The following is an 8,545-nucleotide window of genomic DNA, read 5'->3' as shown; positions in this document are numbered from 1 at the left end:
AGCATGAGACTTTTATCCCCTCCCGGGCCTGGGCTGGGCCTCGGGGAGCAGGATGCTCTCGGCCTGACTGTGTCTGTCACTGGCTCCAGGTGACCTAGTCCGACACACCTGGAGGACAGAGGCCAGGGGAGAGGAGGCCCAGACGCTGCCCTCGGAGCCCCCAGGCCGCGGGAGAGCTGGGCACGGCCCGGAAGCAAGGAAGCAGCCCAGACCGGACTCCAAGGCCAGGACAGTCGCTGGGGGCACCCAAGGAAGGCTTCCCAGGGAAGCAGATGGGGGGATGGGGAAGAAGGGGAGGGGTCCAGATGGGGCATCTGAGTGCCTGGAGACACAGGACTGAGGGGTGTGGAGCTTCTCAAGGGGACTCTACCTTAAGGAAGGCACTTGGCAGTACTAGGAGAAGCTACGAGGCTAATGGAGGTGTTATTGTCCTCGTTGGCTAAAAGACACCCCAGGATTTGGAAATGAAACAGGAAAACAGGGTGTCCAAGTGCCTTCTCTTGCGCAACCCAGCAATCATCCACAAGGCACCACCCCGCTCAAACCAGGCCTCTGCATCCAGGATCTGGGCGAGTCGTGCATTTCCAAGCCCAGCCTACGTCCCTGCTCCTTCCCCAGACACGCAGTTGCCAGGCCTGGATCACGCACCGCATGTGTCACGTTACGAAGCAGGGGCGCCTGGCCTCTGAATAAAATATATACTTAGAAGGATACTCCCTTGGGGTGCTGGGAGCAGACACAGGAACCAGGGGTCCCCCCCAGGGTGGAGGCTGTGTCTGCCCTCGGGTATGCCGAGAGCCCCCCACCAGTACGGGACCCCGTGTAGGAGGCGGCCAGCCACCACTGCTGAAACTCCTCCACTGCTGGCAAGCACGGTTGGGCAGCTCTGATTTTTAGAAATTTCTAAAATTCTGCCCCTGAAACTAGGATACTGGGCCTTTGCGAATGCAGCTCAAAGCAAGAGCAAACGGGGACTCAACGTCATGAACACTCAAGAGACCAACAATGAGGAAGTTGGTCGTAGCAATGCACCTCCGGGCCACACAGCGTGAGCAAGTCTCCCCTCCCTCCAGAGGATTAGAAGCCCCTTCCTCCTTCTCCTAGCCCCACCTGGCACACCCTGAATGAAGCCAAACAACAGACGGCCTCAAGGGGAAGAAGAAGACGAGGCCTTCCATGGGGAGAACAAAAGAGCTCAAGGGACTGAGGTGCCAGGTGAGGAGGAAGAGAGGAAAGATCCAAGCAGGAGATCTGAGTGCACCGAGGAAGGAGAGGCAGCGTGGAGCAGCCCCAGTGTCTAGAAAGAGAATCTGGGGGTGTGAGGCCTGGGGGGCTCAGTCCATTAAGCATCTCCCTTCAGCTCAGCTCAGATCATGACCCCAGGGTCCTGGAATCCAGCCCCGCATCAAGCTCCCTACTCCGTGGGGAGCCTGCTTCTCCCTCTGCACCTCCCCCTGCCTGTGCTTGCTCTCTTTCTCTGTCAAATAAATCAATAAATCCTAAAAAAAAAAAAAAAAAAAAAAAGAAAAAAAAAAGATAAGAGTTAGAAAAAGAATCTGGGAAATGGGCTGGATCCCATTGAGGACCCACCTCCCAACCCTGCCCCCTGGGGACCACTTTGCAGCATCAAGGAAGACCAGGTGCCTTCCTTCCCGGCACCATGAATGTGTTTGAGAAACATCTCTGTGGACTGGACTCGACTACCCCTCCTCCCAGTGTAAGGGTGGATGACAGAGACCACAGGAGGAGGTTCCTCCCTGGAACTTCTTCCTATTTGTAATGTTATAGAACATTAAAGCCAGAGTGAGCTTCAAGATCATCTGTCCAATGCCCCCATTTTACACTTGAGGGTTCTGAGGTCCCATAGGGTGTAGGGCGGGGTGCAGAGACCGTGCACCCTTGGGTAACCTAAGACATTGCACCAGGTGACCTCTAAGCCTGTGATCTGAGTGACTTGCTCAAGGCCACCCACACAGCTGGTTAGGCTGAAGCCAGGACCACCACCCAGCCCGGGCCACTGCCCCACGGAGCAGCCCTCTAAGCCCCTGGTTATAGCTTGTCCACCACTCTATCCGGCTCAGGGTCAGGCATCCACCAGGCATCAACAGGTATTTGTGGTAAGAGATGAATTCTTCTCCACGACAGTCACACCCAGGGAACTTCTTGAATCACCAGGTTCTCTAATGCTGCTGTAACATGTTTCCTTCTACTTAAAAAAATAATAATAATAAATCAGGGGCACCTGGCTGGCTCAGTGGCTAGAGCAGATGACTCCTACTCTCGGGGCAGCGAGTCCAAGCTCCATGTGGGGCGGAGAGCTTACTTAAATAAATAAACAAATAAGATGATTCTGGGACTTTTTAAATAAATATTAAAAATTTTAAATGAATACATGTGGGACGCCTGGGTGGCCCAGCGGTTGAGTGCCTGCCTTCAGCTCAGGGCATGATCCTGGGGTCCCGGGATCGAGTCCCTGCATCAGACTCCTTGCATAGAGGCTGCTTCTCCCTCTGCCTGTGTCTCTGCCTCTCTCTCTCTCTCTCTCTCTCTGTGTGTCTCTCATGAATAAATAAATAAAATCTTTAAATAAATAAATAAGATGAATGATCAATAAATAAGTAATCGTATGGTGACGGAGAGAACGCTGAAACAGTTTGGGGGTTCGAATGCTAGGCCTCCACTGGCAGACTAATGTGTCCCTATATGCAAAGGTGCATCAAGGGATCTCAATCCATGCAGCAGCCTAAGTGCACATGGCTCCATGGGTTTTGCCCGTCCCCAGTGTCCCCAGCTCCGGGGTAGCTACCATTAGCCCCACGTCATGCTCCGCAGCCCCTGCCCACCTGAGATCCCCTTCAGGAAAGCGCCAGGCTGGGGTGGTTTCTCGTGGCTTCCCCCTCCCTCCCTGCCTGCCTCACCCTTAGTTCACCCCTGGTCACAGCTATGATTCCCTAACCTTTCACTCAAGCCTGTCCTGTCTGCACGGTCTATTTTTTTTTTTTTTTTTTTACCCAAATGCCACTTAGTCACATTTTATTCATTACATTCTCTTTTTTTTTTAAAGATTTTATTTATTCATTCATAAGAGAATGAGCTGATGGCAACAAGAAAAGGGTGGAGCGAGCTGCTGCCTCTGCAGGCCCTCCAAGCCCAGGTAACGAACCCCCAAAACCCACAGGGAGCAATCCCAAGACAGAGGCCTGGGAGAGCAGGGGTTTGCAAAGCTTTGCCTGGGAGTTCTGAATCTAAACGTCTGTCCCCGAGGCCCAGGTTGAGAGAAGCAGTGAAGGATGACGCCAAATTCCAACGTGTAAAACATGATCATGTTTTACGAAGCACTTTTAATTTTTTTTAATTTTTTTATTATTCATGAGAGACCCAGGCAGAGGGAGAAGCAGGCTCACTGCAGGGAGCCCAATGCGGGACTCAATCCCGGGACCCCAGGATCATGCCCTGAGACGAAGGCAGACGCTCAAGCACTGAGGCACCAGGCGTCCCTACGGAGCACTCTTAGAACGTCTGCCGAGGGCCCTCCGGGCGCCCTCACTGTGCCTCTGCCCAGCCTTTGCTTCATCTCCTTGTCACAACCTGAGAAGTGGGTATCAGGGTCATTGATGCTCCGGGCGCAGACACGAAAGCCAGTGCTCAGGATCTCAACGACAGTACGTGGCCGGGCCAGGACGAGAACGCGGGTCGTCCAGGAGCCCGCGGCCCCCCGGAGCCCCCCGGAGCCCCCCGGAGCCCCCCGGCGGGGCACATCCAGCACGTGCCTCCCCGTCCAGCGGAGCTCCAGGAGCCAGGTGCGGGGGAGAGCTGGGGAGGGCACTTGGGCGCCGCCGGGCAGCCTGCCCTGCCTTGGAACAGCCGACTCCCCGCACGATTAGAGGACACGGCCCCATTCCGGGGTGTATCTACACCCCACCGGGCTGCTTTCAAGCTCCGCGACTGCAGAGCTGGGATGAGAGGGCCCCGGTCAGCTCCCCCGAGTCCGCAGACCTGGCACCAGCACACACCGGCCGGGGGGATGCGAGGGATGTGGGGGGGGGGGGGGGTTGTAGGAGTCTTTCTGTGAAAAGAGACTGTCCCGGACATGGAAGCCACGAACACTTATCTGGGAGCCAAGCGAGGGCGCCTGGGAGAGGGAAGCGAGGCTGGGCTGGGCTGGGCTGGGAGAAGAGGGAAGTGTTCAGACCAGAAAAGCGCAGCTGAGAGTCCAGACTTGCTCAGCCAGGGCTCAGCACGCAGCCCGGCCCCTCTGACCCAATCAGGTTCAGCCAGCTGGGTGCCCCGTTGCTAGCAGCTGCTCCCCAGACGGCAAATATTTGTGAGGCACGTTGCTAAGGACAGCCTCCCAACACCCCAGAGGGTGAAAGGCCCACAGGGTAATTTCTAGGGGAAAGTGCGCAGGATTCCTCCCATGCTCGGAAGGGAAGGGAAGGCCCCGCAGGACCTCCAGGACTGGCAGGGGGTCACCTGGACGAGCTCCCTGACCCTCATCGCCCCTCACCAGCATCCCTCCTCGGGCCTGGGAAGGCATCTGAAGAGCTGTGCCCCGGGCCTGGGGGTAGGGTGGGGTGGGGTGGGGTGAGGGTGACCCTCTGCCCCCATCCCCAAGGACCTTCAGTCTGGGAGAACAGTATTTTCAAAACCGCAAGTTACAACCCAGCAGTAAGTCGTGAAACACACCGAATGGGTCCCAGCCGCAACTCGGCCTGCGTCACCGGAGCGAGGCGAGCACCGCGCGCGAAATTCTGTTCCGTAGGCGTGTGCCCGTGTGCGTGTGTGCAGAGCTGCGATGTGGGATGAGTGTCTGGGGCGCCCGGCCGGCTCGGTTGGGGGAACATGCGACTTTTGCTCTCGGGGCTGTAAGTTCCAGCCCCGCGACACCGGTGTAGAGATTACTTAAAATCTTTTAAAAATAAAATAAAATGAATTTCTTCCTAGAGCGCGTCGTCCAAAAAAGTTGGATATAAGAAGTGGTCCCGCACCTGAACATGTACAAACCCGACAAAGATGCCCAGAACCAGGAGCAGCATAAGCTGTCGGGACTCGAGGATGGGAAAACGAGAGCTTTCCTCCGGGAGGCTTTTCCAGAAGAGAGAGGCGAGGAAAGCAGGTTTGAGAAGGGGGAAGGCAAAGGGTAAGGTGCTCTCCCGATCTACCCTAAGGGTCAGGAAATTCTCCTAACATCTAGTCTCCCCTCTAAGCTCCCAGATGCATGCTGCACCCTGCAGGTCCCCAAAGGGGAGAACCGGGGCCCCCTCCTCCGTGAACCACTGAGTCCTGACAGTGGCAAGGACAGGAACCCACAGGCAGGTGCGGGGAGAGAACAAGGGTAGCAGAGCCGGGGACAGCAGCATGCTGAGGGCGGGCGGGGCCGGGGGGCCGACGGCACACTGTGCACCTGCCCTCGGAGACCGGCTATTCCAGGGAAGACCACGGTGACGCACAACAGAGCGTGACCCGAATGTCAGAGCAGAGCCACCTAAGGGGTCATCTTGGTCGACACCCTTCCTCAGCAACCCGAGAAACTGGGTGCGGATTGTGGGGGGGGAAGCAAGGGTAGGACTAGAACCCCTAAGCCTGGACACATTTCGCCCCGCATCACAACGAGCCACGAGACTAGGATAGAGGCCCATGGAAGAGGACCCCAAATCCCCACCCGCCCACCCGCCTCCCCCATCCCAGCAAGCTCATGAGGGCTGTCACCCACCCATAACGTTTACGGGGCGCGTCTCAGCTAGGTGCTTCAGCTACGAGGAATAATCCCCTCCACCCAAGAAGGGAGCGCATCTGCGGCCCTCCAGGGAAGGAGCCGGCTCTGTGACCCGCCCCCCTCACCTGCGTTCTGGAAGTTCTCAGGCCTCACCTCACTCCTTCCTGCTGCAACATCGGGCCCAGTTTCTCGAGGCCTCGGAAGGCACCTGCTCGCTGACCTGGCCTGGAAAGGGGGGAGGCCGCCTGCGCTCCCCACGGCCCTCTCCTGGCCCCCGACTTGGCCCATCCATGATCTCCACGGTGGCATGAGAGCCCAGGGAGCTGTGCCAGCAGGAGCTTGTGGGCAGGGAGGGGGCAGAGAGAGCAGAAGACCAGCAGGAAGATGTTGGGGGAAGATGTGGACAGTGGACGGGGAAGGACACGCAGATCCCACCTACGGTCTCGCTTTTTTAAAGTCTAGGCTGATGATTTCTAGATGCAGAGGAAGACGATTCTAAGGCTTGCGGCACTTCCTTTTCTTTATTCAAATAATACAAATTCATTGTTGAAAAATTTAACACAATATAGGGAATAAAATAAAATTAGGAACAGTATAACTCTTTCCAAAAACGACAACCTGGAATAGTCACTATCAACAGTTTGGTGCATGACCTTCCAGACTTTTCTGCGTGTAAATATCTTTTCGTTATTCATTCAACTGATGTTTATTGGATGCTTTCTCTGGGCCAGGTATGGTCCTAGCACCAGGGATAAAGTAGCCGATGAAACAGATAAATAGGGTAGCCCGGGTGGCTCAGCGGTTTAGCGCCGCCTTTGGCCCAGGGTGTGATCCTGGAGACCCGGGATCGAGTCCCACGTCTGCCTGTGTCTCTGCCTCTCCCTCTCTCTGTGTCTCTCGTGACTAAATAAATAAAATCTTTAAAAAAAAAAAAAAAGAAAGAAAGAAACAGATAAATATCCAAGCCCTTATGGAACGTGCGTCTTATAACGATGCACCCACGTGTAACGCGCATGTTCACGCGTCTGGCACAGCGCTACACGCTGCTCCGGTGTAAGCACCACCCACGCATGTAAATATGTATTTCCCAGGCGTGGGATCAGATCACACACACACGTAAAACCAGTTCCACCCTGTCGGCCTCAGTAAGTGCAGACGAGATTATTGTAAGTGGCTCAGCGTATTCTCTTGCCCCGGTTCTCAGGGCTTTTCACCAAGTCCTCCGCCTGGAGTCTGGCTTCTCCGCTCTCGACTCCCCCTGCAGGCAGCTGCCGCGGCGGCTCTCACACACGGAGGGGGGGGGGGGGGACCTGGGGCCCTCCCTGCGCTGCCCCAACTCCTAACCTGGAGGGGCTGGGTTGGTCAGGACCTGCCTGAGGTGCCTTCCCGACCACCCTTCCTGGCACCAGACGGCCTCACAGGCGAGAGCCCCCAAACAGGCCTCCCACGGGGATGGGAACACCAGGGACTCCTGAGTGTGTTTCTGGATTTGTGAAGCCCCCGCTGGCTCCCGGGGCCAAGCTGGGGAGATCCACGGTCCGCACGCTCCGGGGAAGCTAGCTCCTGGGGTCCTGGGGTCCTTGGGCAGAGTGAGGCTGAGGATGGGGAGAGAGGACCTGCAGGGGTGCTTCCGACTCTGCCTCCACTACCCACCGGCTCGGTGGCCTCAGGCAAGTGACCTGACCTCCCCGTGCCTCCATGTCCACAGTTGCAATAAGGGAGAAATAATTCCTATTTCCTAGGGTTGCTGTGCATGTCAAACAAGACGATACGGGCAGTGCCCAGAACAGCACTTGGCACAGAGTACTGTGTACCAGCTCTTAGTACCACCACCTCCCCAGGCCCGCGGCGCCAGCCAGGCCCGGCCTACTGGAGGCTGAATTTCCTGGCCCTGCTCCTGCCCCGCCGTCATCTGAGCGCGGGGGGGCAAGAGACCCGGAGAGCCGGGACTCGCGTGTGAACGTGCGTGGGTACACGTGGGGAGTATGCTGTGGGCGCTGCCAGGGGGATGCGAGGTAATGAGTGGGATGTGCAGAGATCAGATGACCACGAGGGAGTGAGGGTGTGTGCACGAGTCACGTGGACAGGCAGTGGAAGCACGGTGCATCCGTGAATGTGGGCCCGCTGTGCACATAAGGGTGGGTGTGCAGATGCGTGGCTCTGTGAACGTGTACCCGAGAAGGACGTGTGCACGGGGCTGGGGGGGGACAAGGTGTGAACGTGTACCGGCTTGTATGTTGTGAATGCATAGGGTGCGGGCGTGCAGGAAGGTTGTGTGTGCAGGTCCGTGCTCCCCGGCCCGCACCCGCACACACCTCCCAGGGAGGGGGCTGCCACAGGCAAAGATCCCCCCGCGCAGGTCGGGGGGCGGGGACAGTGTCCCTGACCCGGTGGGAGAACAGCCTTGATGTTTTTCCTCTTCTAAAGCTTTTGAGTTTCCTAGAGAAACCCTGCCAGCTCACCAGGGCCCGGCCTTAAACCCGCCCCACTGATCGAAACTCAGGATGGAGCCGAGCGCCAGCCGTCCCCACCCTGCACCCCCCGCCCTGCCCCGAGCGCTCCTGGCGGGGACCCACACCTCGCCGCCCTCCACCTCCGGCACCCTCACCCCTCCCGCTCTCCCGAACCCCCCAGAGGGCACCTGGGGCAGCTCCCAGCCTTGGACACGAGGCTTAAGCCCCCCTGCACGCTGGGGGAGCACTTGCCTACCTGCCCGGGCAGGCCTTACCCAGGGGCAGCCGGCGACTCCCTGCCGGAGGGGAGCTGGGGGTGCAGCGGGGGGACCAACTTCAAAGCCCACAGCCAACCGCCTCCCAGGCGCAGGCGCCC

At 57.7% G+C, this 8,545-nt stretch overlaps 1 long non-coding RNA gene across 1 annotated transcript; it reads left to right on the top strand.

Annotated features, from left to right (window-relative positions):
* Positions 1–3,286: 3,286 nt before the first annotated feature.
* On the top strand, positions 3,287–6,673 carry LOC118352553 (uncharacterized). Its single transcript, XR_007406520.1, has 3 exons — positions 3,287–3,800; positions 4,945–5,116; positions 5,741–6,673. It is a non-coding gene; the product is annotated as an uncharacterized LOC118352553 (long non-coding RNA).
* The last annotated feature ends 1,872 nt before the right edge of the window (positions 6,674–8,545 follow it).

Source organism: Canis lupus, chromosome 27 (assembly GCF_003254725.2).
Source record: "Canis lupus dingo isolate Sandy chromosome 27, ASM325472v2, whole genome shotgun sequence".
NCBI lineage: Eukaryota > Metazoa > Chordata > Mammalia > Carnivora > Canidae > Canis > Canis lupus.
Note: the sequence above shows the minus strand (reverse complement) of the source record. Positions and strands in the feature narration are given on the sequence as shown.